Genomic DNA, 16,563 nt, shown 5'->3' with positions numbered 1-16,563 from the left:
AATGTTGGTTGAATAGAGGTTAATGAGGTGAACTCATTAAATAAATACATATGAAATAATCTGTCTTTTTCCCAACACATTTTTATTGATTATTTGGGAATTTTATACACCCTGATTTTATTATCTTCTTATTCATTCCAGGTCCACCCTCCCAACCCTGTGTCCTTCCCCACAAAAAGAAGTAAAAACACACCATGTCTAATTTGTATTGTCCATATACTCACTGGGGCATGATCAAACTTTCAGTGGCCAGAATGTTAAAGATAACTGAGTGAGGTTATCTTTGTCTGTCTACACCCTGACCTGATCCCCTCGAAAGCCCATCAATTATGAAGAGCTAGACTTCAGCATCCTTATCACAATTTTTAAGAACTCTGTTCAAAGGCTTCTTATCTGAACTGTTTCTTTGGGGAGAGACTGAGGGAAGTTGGCTCTGAAGTCTTCTATGTCTCTTATTCTTGATTATGAATCTGCAGTCATCAAGACAACTGCAGCAAAACGCCCTTACCCATAAAGTTTCCCTGCTCATGCATGTGTCTGCAGCCACAAGTGTGCTCAGGCTTCAGAAGAGGATTTCCTGTAGTTTTCTCCTCTGTGGTAGAAGGAAGGTCTGATTGTACCTCGATGAGACTAATGAAATTGACAATGCCAATTACTGTCAGCAGATATGGAAGCTGATCAAAGATGCACTGATCATTCTGGAGCTTGTGAGTGACCATTCCCACTATGGTTGGTTGAAAGCATAAGCCATCGGGCATGGGGAAGCAAAAGGGTACTGTTCATGCTTGAATGCCAGAGAAGATAACCTGGATGAGAAGAGTATGAACTCTGATGGCTTCTCAGACAATATTGTTAATCTAAGAAGAATGACCACCGTAGGTATCACAGCCTGTACTTAAAGATTAAATGTATTCAAAAAAAAACAAGCAGATTCTCATGGAACACAACCACAAGCTGAAGGCAGAAAAGGCCTGTAAGAAGTTCCTGACTGACCAGGCTGAGGCTTGCATGTCTAAGATTAAGGAAGCATGAAAGTGCTGGGAGAATGACCTCAGGTCAAGAAGGACATCATCAAGACTCTGTCCAAGGAGGAAGAGACTAAAGCTTTCCTCTTGTCTGAACATAGAGGCTGTGGCCTCACATGGATCAGTCATTGAAATAAAACAAGCCTTTAAATAATAATTTGTCTTAATAAAGTTACAGACAAGTAAGCTCTTTAGCACATTGTTATTGGTTCTGCAAAACTGGAACAGTCTGGCTGGAAGTTTGTACGGCATGATATCGGAGGTTTGGAAACTATGAATTACTCATGCCCTTCCTAGCCTGTCCTAGGCTTTCACTTCAGGGAAATAACTGTGAGTTATTAACTGGTTTTTATGTTAGGATGTCGCTGTAGCACTGATAGGATGGCAAAGAACTGGCAACCAGCTAATGTGGAGCAATAGGAGATGAAGTAGATTCTATCCACCCATATGTTTGGATACTTTACCTTAAAATAATGTTTCAGTGACATGAAAGATAATCACTATGTGTTGACAATAATGAAGTCAGCTCTCACAGCCTTCTAAGTTCCCAGAGGTCTATTGCAGGCACGGGTGGGAAGGCTATAAAGCAAACTGATAACGAGGGGTTTCCCTGAGTAGGGTAGTTGCTAATGATTTTGTTGCTTCCTTTGGGGTTTTCTGTAATTCCACATTTCTAAATATCTACAGTAAGCATGTTCTGCTTCTATAATCAGGAATACCATTTTAAAAATCATGCTTGAAATCAATAAGTCAAAAGTAGAGGTTACCTTTTTGTAGTAAAGACAGAACAGTACACAGCAGACGAGAAAATAGCCCACCATTTATTTTTGCCTCTTATTTTAAGTGCAATTTACATGCTATTTTTCTTAATGTCTAAGATTCAGTGGGTCTTATCATTGGTCAGAATGTTACCAACCCCTCCTCGATAAATCTTTACACTGAAATGACCCTGAAGAACCTGTTTATCATAAATAAAACAGTTTTAAGATCTAAAAGCCAGTGAAGCCACGTTCTTTCAAGTCTTCAATTAGTCTGTGACATACGTGGGTATGATGGCTTAGAACAGCTGTTCTCAGCCTTACACAGGGGTTGGCTAAGACCATTGGAAAACACAGATATTTACATTATGAATCATTACAGTTGTAAATTTCACTTATGAAGTAACAATGAAAATGCTGTTATGGTTGGGGTTCAACACTATGAACCATATTAAAGGGTCACAGCATTAGGAAGGTTGAGAATGACCACCTTAAAAAATATTTTAATGACATGAGAATACGTTATAAATGATAGTCACTCATACCTACATCCTGTGATGTTTGTGAGATAGACAGAGAGATAGACCAGAAAACAGAGTCATGCAACATACAGAGCAACTTACTGAAATTTTCCAGGTTTTGTTACTATGTGTGAAAAGTAGGGATGGAAGAAACCCAGCAATTAGAGACCTGGGAATAACAGTTCAACTTTGAATATATGATCAAGAAAATAATATAAGGTTTAGAATATAACTTTGTGGCAAGAAGGTAAAATCAAAGACAAATGGATCTAACAGACTCGGGTAAATTGGTGTGATTAATCAAGTATGGCCCCCATCCAGAGTTCCACGAACGGTAAGAAAAATACATGAAGGTCTTTTCAAAGAATCAGTGAAATAAACAGCAAGCATCTGAGAGTGAGGACTGCAATGGTTTGCTACCCAGGCAAAGCAAAGGTACACATGGACATGCCCTTACTAAACTATTGCAAGTTGCTTTGTCTGCAAAGAATAGCTCAAATCAAAAGGAGACTGCTAGACAGAGACAATACATAACAATGCAAACAAAATACAATAATAGAAAAAATGAAGAGGATTGGGATAATTTTAATAGCGATTAAAAGCAAAAGGCAAGGGCAATGCTTTTCTTCTGAAGATTTCTAACTGTGGCATTCTAACTTGGATTATTAAGGTGACAGGGTAACTTATTTCCGTGGCCAAAGGCATCTGAAGATTATATTCCTCATTTACATAGTTGCCCAATTTAAGGGAGGGCTGAGGTGAGCTCTGAAACTCTTAGTCATTAAAGGACACAGGCTGTTAGAGACCCCAGCAAGTACAACAAATGCTTTCAGGAGTGGACTTGTGTGGAAATCCAGTTGGCATAAAAAGAGACCATCTACTTGCTAGACATCCATCTGGCCTATGATGGCGACTGCCGATTTTCCTCCCTTCCCTTTTCCTTCTTTTCAGGATTTTAATATCCAGCCTGCCCTGTCCTTGAACTCCTGATCCTCCCTCCTCAGCCTTTCCAGTGCTGACATCTCAGGTGTGTCTTTTCACATCCCTGTTGTAGAGAACCAATCACATGTGCCTTCCTGGATATAAGGTACCTGGAGACAGGAAGTCAGAGAAGACACATACACATGTCAAATTCATGTCATGGAAAGGAGAGCCACTCAGAGAAGTGTTTCCTCATAGTAAGGAATTTAAAGTGTATGAAGACATGGAAGAACGGGTCATCAGGAATGTGGCGGGAGGCATCTCCCTATGACAGTTACATAACAGTGCAGCAGGGCAGAAAGAACAATTATTTAGATTAGAGTGTGTATGTGAGCTGTGTGTGTGTGTGTGTGTGTATGTGTGTGTGTGTTTGTGTGTGCACATAAACATGTGACCACTCATGTATGTAAGAGTCTAGGAAGGATATAAAAATATAAAATTGATGATTATGTGATACATTTGGCCAGGTGGTCTGCAGTATAGTGGGTCCAGGGATGTAGCTCAGAACAATTGCCTGGCATGCATATGGTGGTCTACAGTTCAATCTCCTTGCAAAACACACACACACATACACAGAGCAAACTATTTCATATATATATATATATACATATAATATTAAAATTTATAATATTAAAATTTCAAAGAAAAGTTAGAATTCTAAGCAAAGGAAAATTTTCTGTGTTTATTAACTTTAAGAACTACTGAAAGCTTTACAGCAATGAAAATATCCCTATTATAAAGCAACTTATTCATGAATAATAATAAAATAGTAATAGTAATAATAGTAATAATAAAATACTGAAAATCAGGATTTATAAGCAGAAACTGCTATATTGGGAAGCAGATGGGGATGGAACTCAAGGTTTTAATGATACACATAGTGTCTGGGTGTTTGCTTACATGCATGCCCAAGCTCCACTGTGTGCCTTTTGCCTGAGGGGACCAGAAAAGGGACTTAGATTTCCTGGGACTGGAGTTACTGATGGTCTCGAGCCACTATGTGTGTGCTGGGAATTAAATCCAGGTCTTCTGGAAGAGCAGCCAGTGCTTTTGGGCGTATCTCCAGAAGCCAGAGAATTAGCAGAATTAGCGTATCCCAAATTCTATTAACAACTAAAAAGCACACTCTTTTCAGGACTTGGCTTTTCAAATTTTCTAAACTAGTTTTATTATAATATTTCAAAACCCATTGGTGTTTTGGTAGAGGTAAATACAACTCTAGCCCATTCGCTCTATTGGAAATTCCTCTGCCTTACCTGACAATAAAGGTAAGACTCCTGGGTATTCTCTGAGTTATTTAGGAGGTAGGCAGGCTGCCAAGTCAATACAAAACAAAACAAAACAAAACAAAACAACAAAACAAAACAAAACAAAACAAAACCAAAAGCCAAAAACCCAAAACCAAACCCCAGAAGCATCTTTCTGTCTTTGTTCCAAGGCCTAATCTTTTCCTATTTAGATGTTGATACTGAGGTGGGGGACTGTTAATCTGTTACTGTAAAGAGTGGCTTTAACACTGACAAAATGCCAGGGGTCACAGAAGGAATGACTCAGTGGCATCATTAGTGCTGGCACCGAAAACACAAACAGGAGTTCAAGGGCAGACGGGGAGAATGTGTGCTTGCTGACTTCCTTCAAAGCATGGAGTTGAATGACATGGATTTGATGATACTGGTTAAATGAAGACTCTGAAGAGAGGACTGAGGGCTACATACTAGTGAAGTTGTGTCTGTCTGTCTGTCTGTGATACTGTTTTTAACTCAGATTTTTATTTAATTGATACAATTTTCAAAAGGGTTTTACGGTTACCATACAAAGTGATGGATTCAATTACGGTCTTTTCATTGGATGTGCATTCTCTTTCACTGATCTCTCTTGTGCTCTTCCTTCACTGCCCGCTACCCCACCCATTTTGGTCCTTGCCCCTGAATAGTCTTGACTTAGATTCTTATGGACAATAGAGAAAGTGATGGTTCTTCTGAAAATCCTTTACTCTTAAGGAAAGGCTTGGGAAGAGGAAATTGAACACTTGGAGATCTTACCCAGGGTTCTTTGTCAGCCCACAAACCACCTTATATTGAGCCTCTGACCCCCAGGGCTATGTTTAAGGAAGACGGGTTTAGTGCTTTCGGAAGCTTTTCCATTTCCTTCTTAGCTCCCTCAGGTCTTCATGGGATTCAGGAGAGGTTGGAGTTTCACTTCATTTCTTGCTTGTGAAAGTAACGGAAGCTAGTATGCATCCAGAGCAAAATGTTTAGGGAAGAACTCCCATAGGTAAATCATCTCAGCTCCCCGAGGAAAGAAAAAAACGAAGGAGTTTTGAACTACTCAGTAATTTAGGTTTGCTTTAGTTAACGACTGGCCAGAACGAGTGGCTGAGGACATGACTTCAGCAGAATGTTTGAAACTAAGGCAACTGAATAATGACGTGACAGTTTTGAGTTCACAGCTGTTTTAAATGGTTTCCTTGTGTACACGTTGCATTGGCCCTTTTGATTTTTAAATATTTAACATCGATTTTCCCAGTGGCACGAAATGTCATGGTAACCAAGGTAGTAACCAACTGCCTCTGAAACAGCATGCATAAGTTTTCTTGTGTCTACAGTGATGTGTATCTTACCTTCGAGATTCTTCATCTGAGAGAAAGACATCTGCAGTGATAGGAAACACAGAGAACATGAGAGACTCCTACCAGAATTGGACGGACGAGCAGACCCAAAGCCTGATTGACAAAACAACACTTGACAAAACAACACTTGAGTTGTTGAGAGAACTTTAGCTCTAACCTCTACTTCTCCTTTTACAGGGACCATGGTCCAGCTCCCTCCAGTCACCCACTCCTCCTTGCTTTGGTATGATGCTTGCACTCCACATGGGAGCCCTTCCCATGATGTCATTGGTGGGCCCTCCTCCTCCTGACATGATGCCCATGGGTCCTGCTCCTGGAATGAGATCATCACTGGGAGACCACATGCCCATGATGTCTGGGCCTCCATCATTCTTTGATGGTCCCACTGGGCCAGACTGACAAGCGCAGAAGGGATCTCTGTCAGTCTTGTCTTACATATTCTGTTTCACCAGAGGTCTCAGTGATGAGTCTGAGTATGTTTTTAGCTGCATGACAAGGAAGGCTTCCCTACTTCCTAGCAGAGATAATAGTTTTGGAGGGGAGAAGTGGGATTTTTAAAAAGAGTGCAGTTTTCACTTGTATTGTAAACTATGGAGACAATAACTATCAGCTATTTTAGTTAAAAAAAAAATAAAAATTGAAAATAAATAAATAAAAATTTTTCTACCATACTCAATTTCTTGTAAAGTCTTATTTTGATACATATAACAAGCAAAGAAGAGGATACATTTAATTGAAGAAAAACATACATATACATATATATATATGTATATATGTATAAAATATACAATATAATATGTATATGTATGAAACATATCACACATGCATCACACACACACACACACACACACACACACACACACACACACACACGTAATAGGGTTTTTTTCTCTTGAGTTGATAAGATTGGCAAACCCTCTCCTTTCTCAGCTGGGAATGAATGGTCAGTACCCACTCATCTGAGTCACGCTCATTTGATTTTTCCCTTAGAAGAAAGAGAATGAGTGGGTACGTACCAGTCTTTTCACACTGGACTTGGAGTCTGTCCATACTTGGTTGTATGGTTTCAGCTGCTCTTTGGAACAGCAATGTGTATTTTCATAGTCCACAGACACAGACAAAGCTCCCACTCTTCTGCTTTGTTAAAGGATAGTCTATGGGTCTCAGAGCAGGACTTCAGTGCATTGTGTGCATAAGACTGTCACTGGATGGGTCACACAGCCTCTCATAGAGTCACATACCAGGCCTGGTCAGAGGGAGGCAACTCTAACCTTATCCCAACTCACCCTGAAGTTGAAATCACGTCGCTGCATACATTAGTATGAGTAATTTGATAAGGCTTAATATTTAAAGGATTAAATATTGAAGAATCTCTTGTATTTGTGAATGAGTTACTTAAAATATAGATAAACTTTAAAATAAGCAATTATCGTTATTTTTTTAAAGATGATTTCCAACCACAAATTTTGTTTACTTTGATTTTTAAAAGCTTTCTAGTGAGTACCATTTTGGAAGCATGTACATGTTTCCAAGATGTGGGGCTGGGGGGCAGACAAACAAACAAAAATAAATAAATGAAAGCAATTTTTACTTCCTTCTTTTCTTCTCTACCTTCTTCTATCTCTTCTTTCTTTCTTCCTCCCTCCCTCCCTCCCTCCCTCCCTCCCTCCCTCCCTCCCTTCCTTCCTCCTTCCCTCCCTCCCTTTCTTCCTTCCTTCCTTCCTTCCTTCCTTCCTCCCTCCCTCCCTCCCTCCCTTCCTTCCTTCCTTCCTTCCTTCCTTACCTCCTCTATTTTTCTTCCTGTTTTTGCAGCAGTCTTTCTGTGTAGCCCAGGTTAGCCTTTTCTTTATGATCTTGATAAGAGAAACTGTTTTTATTAATCTCATATAAACTAGACAGTTTCAAATCAAAGAAGTTAATTAATTGAAATCCAGCTTGCTGATCTGTTGAGTTTATTGTGACTACTTGCAGGAGCATGGATGCGGCATTATTTACTGCATCATGGGAGACTCAACAGCAGCTGCATCCCTGAAAATAATCCCACCCCATCATGAGTGAAAACTGCATCTCTGCAGCTTTTATGCAACTAGCAGGCGGCTACACCACAGACTCCCCTCTACTCAAATAACTGTTCATTCCTTATGTAACTACCAGCAGGAGCCATGCGAGTCTTGGAAGTTGTGTAATCCTCTTAAGCTTGTCAGCTTCTTATGATTTGTGAACCTCACAAGCCTCTTCCATCACTGCATGATGGAAAGGTTTAATCTGTATGAAACAGCTACACAACACTCCCTCTTCCGTTCTTCCGTTCTTTCTATCTCTGTGATGTTCTCTGAGCTTTGGAAGGGATGATACGATATATCGTATTTCCTTTCATGATTGTACATCGAACCATTCTGTAAAACCCACTTATTCTCAGTACTTTGACGAGTTGTAAGTCTCCACAGTAACCGAGCTAACTGCAAAAAAGAAGCTTCCTGGACCAAGAGAGATATCAGTAGTAATCTATCGCGGAATAAATACAAGTGTTCATAGGCAAATTGTTAGACAAGCATATTAGATAACAAAACAATAGTAATAGATTCCCCACTAAATCCTATGGCCACTCTTACCCTAGGCTTATGCCTTGGTAGAGTACCAAACATGGGTTCTCTTCTGTAAAACAGGTTTTATATCTGATTGGAAAGTAGCTGATTATACCTATATAATTGTACCAGTATCACATTAAAGAACACTTGCAGCCCAATATTTTGTAATATAACATGCACTCAATAGCCACGCAGGGTCATTGATAAAAACTGTTACCTAGCAGTCCATATAGTGCTACTCAAAACTCTGAAACGTAACCAGAGGAGAGGAAGCTTCCACCCCAGTTCCAACTTGATCTTTCCGTGTCCTGCAAACAAAGAGTGCAACATCTGTCTGTGGCAGTAGGGAACTAACATCCATTTTGTAGCTCTCACAAGGATTTGTGTTAATAGTGTATATTGTGTGTGTGTGATCTTCTTGGTCAACAATTTGAAAGGATGAGATCCCTTATAGAAACATTTCAACTACTGATTTGTCTTGTTTTTCTAGACGCTTTTCCAAACCTGTAAGACACCCAAGAGTTATCATTATTTAATGGAGCCTTTTATCATGATATGTGAAGGTTTTTTTTTTTTTTTTTTTTGACTCCTTAGTGTCCATTCCAAGCAAGTGACAATTGATTTTAGAATTCAGTGGCTGAGGAGTTTAAAGAAATAACAAGGCCCGATAGAGCCTGGGAATAAAAATCTCAGCATTGCTACCAATTGTTCTGTGAGAAGAGCAACAGTAAGAATAGCCACACATGGATGGGAGGCCAGGGGCCCTTATTTAGCTCTCTGTGATCCATAATCATTTGTCATGAGTGATATACCTTCTCAGTCTGCAGCACTACACCTGGGCTGATGTCAATTTCCTCTTTATCACAGGCTCAGTGGTGGCTCACATCATTCTGCCCAGTCCTAGGGCAAGGGATAACAGTTTGTACTCTCATCTCCCAGGCCCATCACTTGAGCCAACTTTCAGGTCTCACATGGTATGGACCAGCACCTCAGCCACCCTAGCTGCTGAAACGGTGAACAATCTGCATCCCCAGTATGTTATTTATTTATTTATTTGTAAGGGAGAAAGGTACATAGCATATTCTTGGGGGCTTAACCGCTATTCCTAGAAGAATGTTAATCTTTACATCTTTACCATTGTCTCCATCTATTCAGAACTGCCCATTGCTCTGGTGCTTTTAGATACCCACATGCGTCATGACACACCTGACACCATAAGAGGGATTACCTGAACCTTTCTGTCTTACAGACTTTTTACCCCCTTTTAGTGAATTGTTGTTCAGGCTTTAATGCTTCCCAGATGCTCAGACACTAAACTTCACCAGTTCTTTTTTCTAGGGAACTCATTTCAACTTGACAAAAATCTTGTCACATTTACTTCCAAGTGGCCGTGTTAGACATTGTTGTCTCTTTGTCCCCTTTTCCTTAACTTAAACTTAAAAACCCAATCTAGCTTCTAGTCTAAACTACCCAGAACCACCAGCATGCTCATGAGCTCACCCATACATACATATAGAGTCACACATGTACACGTACACACACATACACTCACACACACATACACACACACACACACACATTTGGTTTGAGAAGTGGTTGGTACTTATTTCTACCACAATTAAATATTTTTGGTAAACATTATATATTACTATATGATTTTTGTAATACAGTTTGTACCTTTGGGTCTTCTGTCTACTGGTTTTTAAATAATACACTTTGAGTTTTTGTCTTACATAAGACATTGGATTATTAATTTCTGTTTCAAAAAGCTTCCCTATTACAAGATAAACAAGGTTATCACTCCTAAGTGGCCGATGCTATAAAGTTTATCAGCCTTAGCACTATATTTGAGAGAAATAAGTTCCAGTTCTGTTAGGCCTTGAAAACTGGAAAAAAACAATTGAGATTTAAAACAGGAAGCATACAGTGTGGAAGCTAAACAAAAGTTTGAGCGAGAAATAGAAAAGAGATGAATTTGACTCAAGGGCATAGTTTAAATTGAGGACTATAGCTAGACAAACATCTACCATTAGTTATCCGTTGCTGGGTAACAGCTTAAAAGAGCATCATTTTTTTATGTCACAGTTGCTTTGGATAAAGTTCTAAAGTTCAATCTGGCTGATATGGCTCCCTGCACATCTTAAAGGGTCGCTATTGGTGCTAACTAGAACTCATCAGAAGCTTGGCTGGTGAAGGGTCAGTTCCTAAATCCAAGTGGGAGATGATGGATTTGGACCCTTTATGCATTGTCAGACTGAGAGGCTCAGTTCCTCGCTGACTGTGGCCTATCCCTTAGTGATCTGATCTGACATTTAGTCTATCTAAACATGGCTACCGGTATGCTAGAGCTAAGAATCTCTGAGAAAAAAAGACTTGAAAATTTTATGGCACATAACTGTATACAGCACATCATGTTAGGTGTGTTCTATTGGTATGACACAAGCCAGAGGCCTCACTTACACTTAAGGCGTGGGCTCGCGCAGGGCATAGGCAGAGACAGTGATTAAGAGGAAAATTTTAGGGTCAGTTCACCCTAAGGATCAAAGAAAAAAAAATGTGTCAGAAACAAACAAGAGCTGTTTTTCCACTGAAGAAATGGGTAAGCTTGAGTAATTAGCTTCATTTTGAATGAAAGCCATTTTATTTATTTTTTATTTTTATTTATCTTTTTTTTTTCTGATTTCCAACTTGACCAATTTCTTACTGATATTTCAATTTGACCCTGGAATCTACTGCTTCCCACAACACAAGCTCAGTGCTTTTAGAATACTCAGCTTCTTCAGGAAAGGATCTCAGAGTTTGCGTCCCACGAAGGTTTTGCAGACCTTCAGTCAATTCTGGATGAAACAGCCAAAAGTTGGGCCAAACAGAACTCAAGATTCTGTTTTAGAGCCTTCATGGATTCTTTTCATTTTTATCCTTATTCAATAGGAGACAAGGTCTCAAAATAACTCTAATCGTCTGTGACATTTCTAAAGAGTCGGATCCTGCCTAGTTTAACTGGGACTAAGCACCTGAAGGAGTCCTTCACAAGCTGAGGGGTTTAGAACATTATGATTTTGCTAGAGCAATATGATGCTTTAATAGCAGGGAAACCCTGCCTCCGGAAAGGAGGGATCTTGACAAATTGGGCCACTTCTGTCTGTATTCTTCATTCCTCCACCTCATCAGCACAAATTTGACAAAAGGCTTTGAAATCCACATGGACTGACGATGGGAAAGAAGCTTAGGCCAATCTAACCGAGCATTCTTGTCTGCTAACTTCAAAGAGAAGTGAAGCCTTGGGGAACATGTGTACAGATTTAGCAAGCTGGGGGCTTAAGCTATTTTATGACAGGTTTTCTGACTGTGTAGCATCTTGAAGTGTTAGGAGCTTCTCATAAAACCATAAGAAGCCTCAGGGGTTGGGGTGCTCAGTAAGTACTATCTTACTAATCACTGACTAAATTCGGGAGGGAGGTTAGCAGTAGTCAAATTAAGTTGATAGATAATCTGAAAACCCTGCGTGAAGTGTTTGCTACTCAAGTAATGATCTGAATATGTCTTCATTGGCTTGAGCCAATCAATCATTGTATCCTTATTTTTTACTTGTTTTAGGTGTGTATGTGCATGTGTGTGTATACATATACGTATATGTGTGTGAAACCCAGAGGTAAGCTTCTGATGCTGTTCCTCAGAAGGCATCACTGTGTTTTTTTGAGGCAGGGTCTTTCACTAGAACTTGGGGTTCACAGATTAAGGTTAAGCAGGCTGGCCAGCTAGCCTTAGGAATCTGCCTGTCTCTGCCTGTCCAATGCTAGGATTGCAAGCACAGGCTAACATGTCTAATATTTTCACTTGGGTACTGGGGACCAAACGCTTGTCCTCATGCTTGCATATTAAACACTTTACCAACTAAACCAGCTCTCTGGTCCTTCAATTCTTCTTTTTTTTTTTTTTTTTTTTAGGTTTTTCGAGACAGGGTTTTTCTGTGTAGCCCCTGGCTGTCCTGGAACTCACTCTGTAGACCAGGCAGGCCTCGAACTCAGAAATCTGCCTGCTGCCGCCTCCCAAGGACTGGGATTAAAGGTGTGTGCCACCACCGCCTGGTGGTCCTTCGATTCTTAAATAGAGTGAAAAGTTAGGTGGCAAAGCTAAGGAGCCATGGTACATGTGAAGTACATGTGAGTACATGTGAGTACATGTGAAATCCAATGTAGACATCACTGTTCAATCTTCCAGTTTTAACAGTTCATCGTTCCCTCTCTGAGTCAAAAAAAATAGTTTTAAAAATGTGTGCACACTAAAAGCCAACAAAAAGAAGATGACTATATTTAACCTACAAAGGCGAGTTTGGGGCCACATTTCTAATTGCATGCCCACGCTGTCCATGCTCTTAGCTCCCAGCCCAATTTATGTATCATTGACTTCATATAAAAACCACTTTATAGGAAAGTGAGGACTGCATCCAAGAGCAAGGAGCTTCAGTAAATACACTGTAGTCTCACCTATACATTAGGTTTTAGCCTTATAGTTTGTAACTTCTTTAATAGGTCAGAGTCTATAGTCAGTGTCATCAAGACCCCATTACTGAATAGAACATAGCAATGTTTACTTTTATTGCATAAGAGTTGCCTGGATCTGGTATGATTTGGGACCAGATGCACATCTCCTTGTTAGGCAGAAGCTAAGCTGTCAGTGAGATTATTACAACTCACTAGGAAGAAAGAGGGCTGCTTCTGGTACCTCTTAGAAAAAATTCAAGGGGTAAACCCAACCCAAATTGTCCTTCCAGTAATTGCAAGTTTTATTTATGTTTCCTCTTTAAATGTCTTCATGTATGAAGATAGTAATGTGTTATCAGTCAAGAATAATTCATAGTTAAGAAATGCTCACAGATTCATTGGCAAGTACAAGTTTGCAAGGCTGTCAGTTAGGTATCACCTCTTCCCCCTTTAAACAGTGTGGTTACTATTACCATACAGTGGGCCGCTTCCTTCCATAGGCTTTCAGTATTAAGCAGAGGTGAGGCTGATGTCATCATTTTAGGCATGCCAGGACACCACCACTAAGTAAGAGCTTGGCAGTCCTGGGAGGATTAGAGAGGATTCAGCATCTAGTCATTACATTCCGGGGCTTGGTCTCTCCCTTTGGTATTTTATCACTGAGTGTTACATAGTTTTTATTGAAGGTTTGCTTCACTCTTAGGGTTCCAGATCTTTACTTTACTTCATCTGGGTGATTGTACACTAGAACTGAGGGAGGACAGCAGGACAGCATGAGCAACACCTCCCCAGGGCTGCCGCATGTGGCTGTGTGTTAGCCCACTCTAAGGTACGGGTCACATCGCAGGTGTGGGAGCCATTCACGATTATCATGAAACTAACTGAACAGATCAAAATCAAGTGGTGAAGAAGAGGTGCTGTTTAAAATCTCTGCAAGAACAAGACAAGGAGCTTTGACTGGAGACTAAATTCTCAGAAAAAAAACACGCAGGAGATAACAAGAAAGGGCAGTATGTCTTTTCAACTCATGTTTCATAAAGAAGTTGGCTCAGGAGTCTAAACCATTTATATCGAAGGAGAAAAAGACAGCTGATAAAGTATTACATGTGATACCACATTCCTGTGAATGTCGGCATCTGCAGTGTTCTTCCCTTCTAAACATCTAGAATTAGAAAATAAATCTAGATGGCTTAAATTCATTGCCAAGCAATTGAAATTGCAACTGTGGAATTCTTTTTTTTTAATCCAAACTTTACAGGTGACTGAAGAACCTGGTTCTACCTTTCATAGCACATTGGAAGAACTTGTTTAAGAGAAGAGACGCCCCATTTCTCCCATTTGTGTTTCTCAACAAGAAGGACTTTTTGTGACATTTGTCTTATTATTATTATTGAGAATTTCATATATAAAGGCTGTATTTACATTCTTTCCTTTCCAAACTCCCTCCATTCTAACTCTCCCATCCCTCTTCATGACCTCCTCTTCAATTGTACACACACACACAAACACACACACACACACACACACACACACACACACACATATATATATATATATATATATATATATATATATATATATATATCATATGTATACATGTATAGAGAAAATGAGCCCTTGAGTTTGGATAACCTATCTGGGGTTTGTCTGAGGAGATGTCTATTTTTTTTTTTTTTTTTTTTTTTTTTTTATTAACTGTTAATTATAATTCTCTGTCTGGGGTAGGGCCTTGTGGGATGGCCCAACTGGGATGGTATTTCAGTTGGTGTTGTCATTGTGCATGTCTTATTCGAATGACTATATTGTTAAGATTTCGCAAGTGCAACCCCACAAACTCAAACCAAGTCAAAATTAGAAATGTGCCTATTAAGAAGGGAGTAATAGTTTAAGTTATTTTAGTTAGCTTCATAAATGTTAGTTCAACTGAAGCTTAGTTAACAGAAGTTTTGAGTGAAAGTTGAGCTTGAAGTTGTTAATCAGCAAACCAAGGAAAGTTTAATGTTACCAAGGATGGAAGTTCCAAAATGGGTGAAGAGAAACACGTTCCTCATGCTAAAGGCAATAATTAGAGGCAAGACAAAAAAGAGCTTTCATGGATGATTCTCCAAACTTTTATGAAATGTCTCTTCTCCAATTACACTTTCAATTGATTTATATATTGTGTACAAAAGATTTCAAGTACTTCTCAATGGCCCCTCCATCTCTCATTTTTCATACCTACGACTTTAATATCTTACTAGCTCCCCATTGAATCTTTAGAACTAATTTTTTTTTCTACTCATTGAGGCATTCTGGTGACATCTGCCAAGTCAAGTCTCTCCTTATCCCCCGAACACAGTTCTAACCTCTGACTGTCTTGTCTACACCGTCCACAACTGCAGTGTTTTAGCCATCTTCACAATTCTAACTTCCCTTAACTTTCTGGATTCTTCTAATCGCCCTCACTGTGCTCTATCCCCATACCTGTACATTTCTCACACCTATATTTCCTGAGTGTCATTACCTTTTCCACATTCTCCAAGATTTCTTTTCTTTATGCTCTGTCTTCTCTCTAGTGTTTGTCCTGTCAACACAGGGTTTAGCTGGATGGCCTCCCGCCTGCTTGGATTCGATCCGCTGCTCCATCTCATGTGTGTCTTCACCTTTGCCACCTTTTCTCTATGTAGGTATAGCGCCTTAGGCGTCTTGCCTTTAGTCTGCTATAATCTCATCAGCTGTGCTTACGTAACACGTGCCAATTTTATTTCATAAGAAATTAAATACTTTGTAGTAGCTTCCAATAACAGGTCACATTAAATTTAAACAGCTTTGCAAGAGCTTTATCTTCTTACTACTGCCTAATTTTTTTTTCACCTTATTGCCCCTTGTTCTTTGTAGGGTCATTATCTTGGTTCCCCCAGATAGTGCTGGGTTATGTCTAGTTCTAATGCATTTTTCACTGTGTCACTTTTATTCTCAGTAATTCTATTTAAATCGTAAGTCACCTGCTTCATCTAAAACTTTAGTCATGACTGTGTCTGGTATGCTGGGTGAGTTTACTATTCTCTGTAGTTGAATCATCAATATTGACACACAGGATGCTTCCTGTGAATTCCTTCCTTCCCCCATCATGGTCCTTTCTTTCACAGTTCTTGTGTCTATTACACTTGTGTTTCATGTCATACAAAAGTCTTTCCATTTTCCTCTGGCTAGCAGACTTGTTTAAACTATACCTGTTTCATTTTCTGTGGTCCAGTTGATCCAAGCCATGTCTTACAGGTATGATATTTGTCTCAGTCATTTTTCTCTTCCTGTGAAGAATTGCTATGATCTAGGCTTTTTTATAAAAATCATTTAATTGGGGGCTTGCTTACAGTTTGACAAGTTTAATCCATTATTATCATGGCAGTAAGTATGGAGTTGGAGCAGTAGCCAGCAGACGGGGGAGGGGTCTGGTATGGGTTTTTGAAACATCAAAACCCATTCCCATTGACATACTTTCTTGAAAAAGGCTGAAACAATTTCCTTTCCCAAACAGTTCCACCAACTGAGGACAGAGCATTCAAATATATGAAGTGACGGGGCCATTCTTACTCTA

General features: G+C 39.6%; 1 pseudogene; it reads left to right on the top strand.

Moving 5' to 3' along the window:
* The first annotated feature begins 477 nt into the window (after positions 1–477).
* LOC117724709 (large ribosomal subunit protein eL19 pseudogene) lies at positions 478–1,032 on the top strand (annotated as a pseudogene).
* The last annotated feature ends 15,531 nt before the right edge of the window (positions 1,033–16,563 follow it).

Source organism: Arvicanthis niloticus, chromosome 20 (genome assembly GCF_011762505.2).
Source record: "Arvicanthis niloticus isolate mArvNil1 chromosome 20, mArvNil1.pat.X, whole genome shotgun sequence".
Lineage (NCBI taxonomy): Eukaryota > Metazoa > Chordata > Mammalia > Rodentia > Muridae > Arvicanthis > Arvicanthis niloticus.
This window is presented reverse-complemented; position numbering and strand designations above follow the sequence as displayed.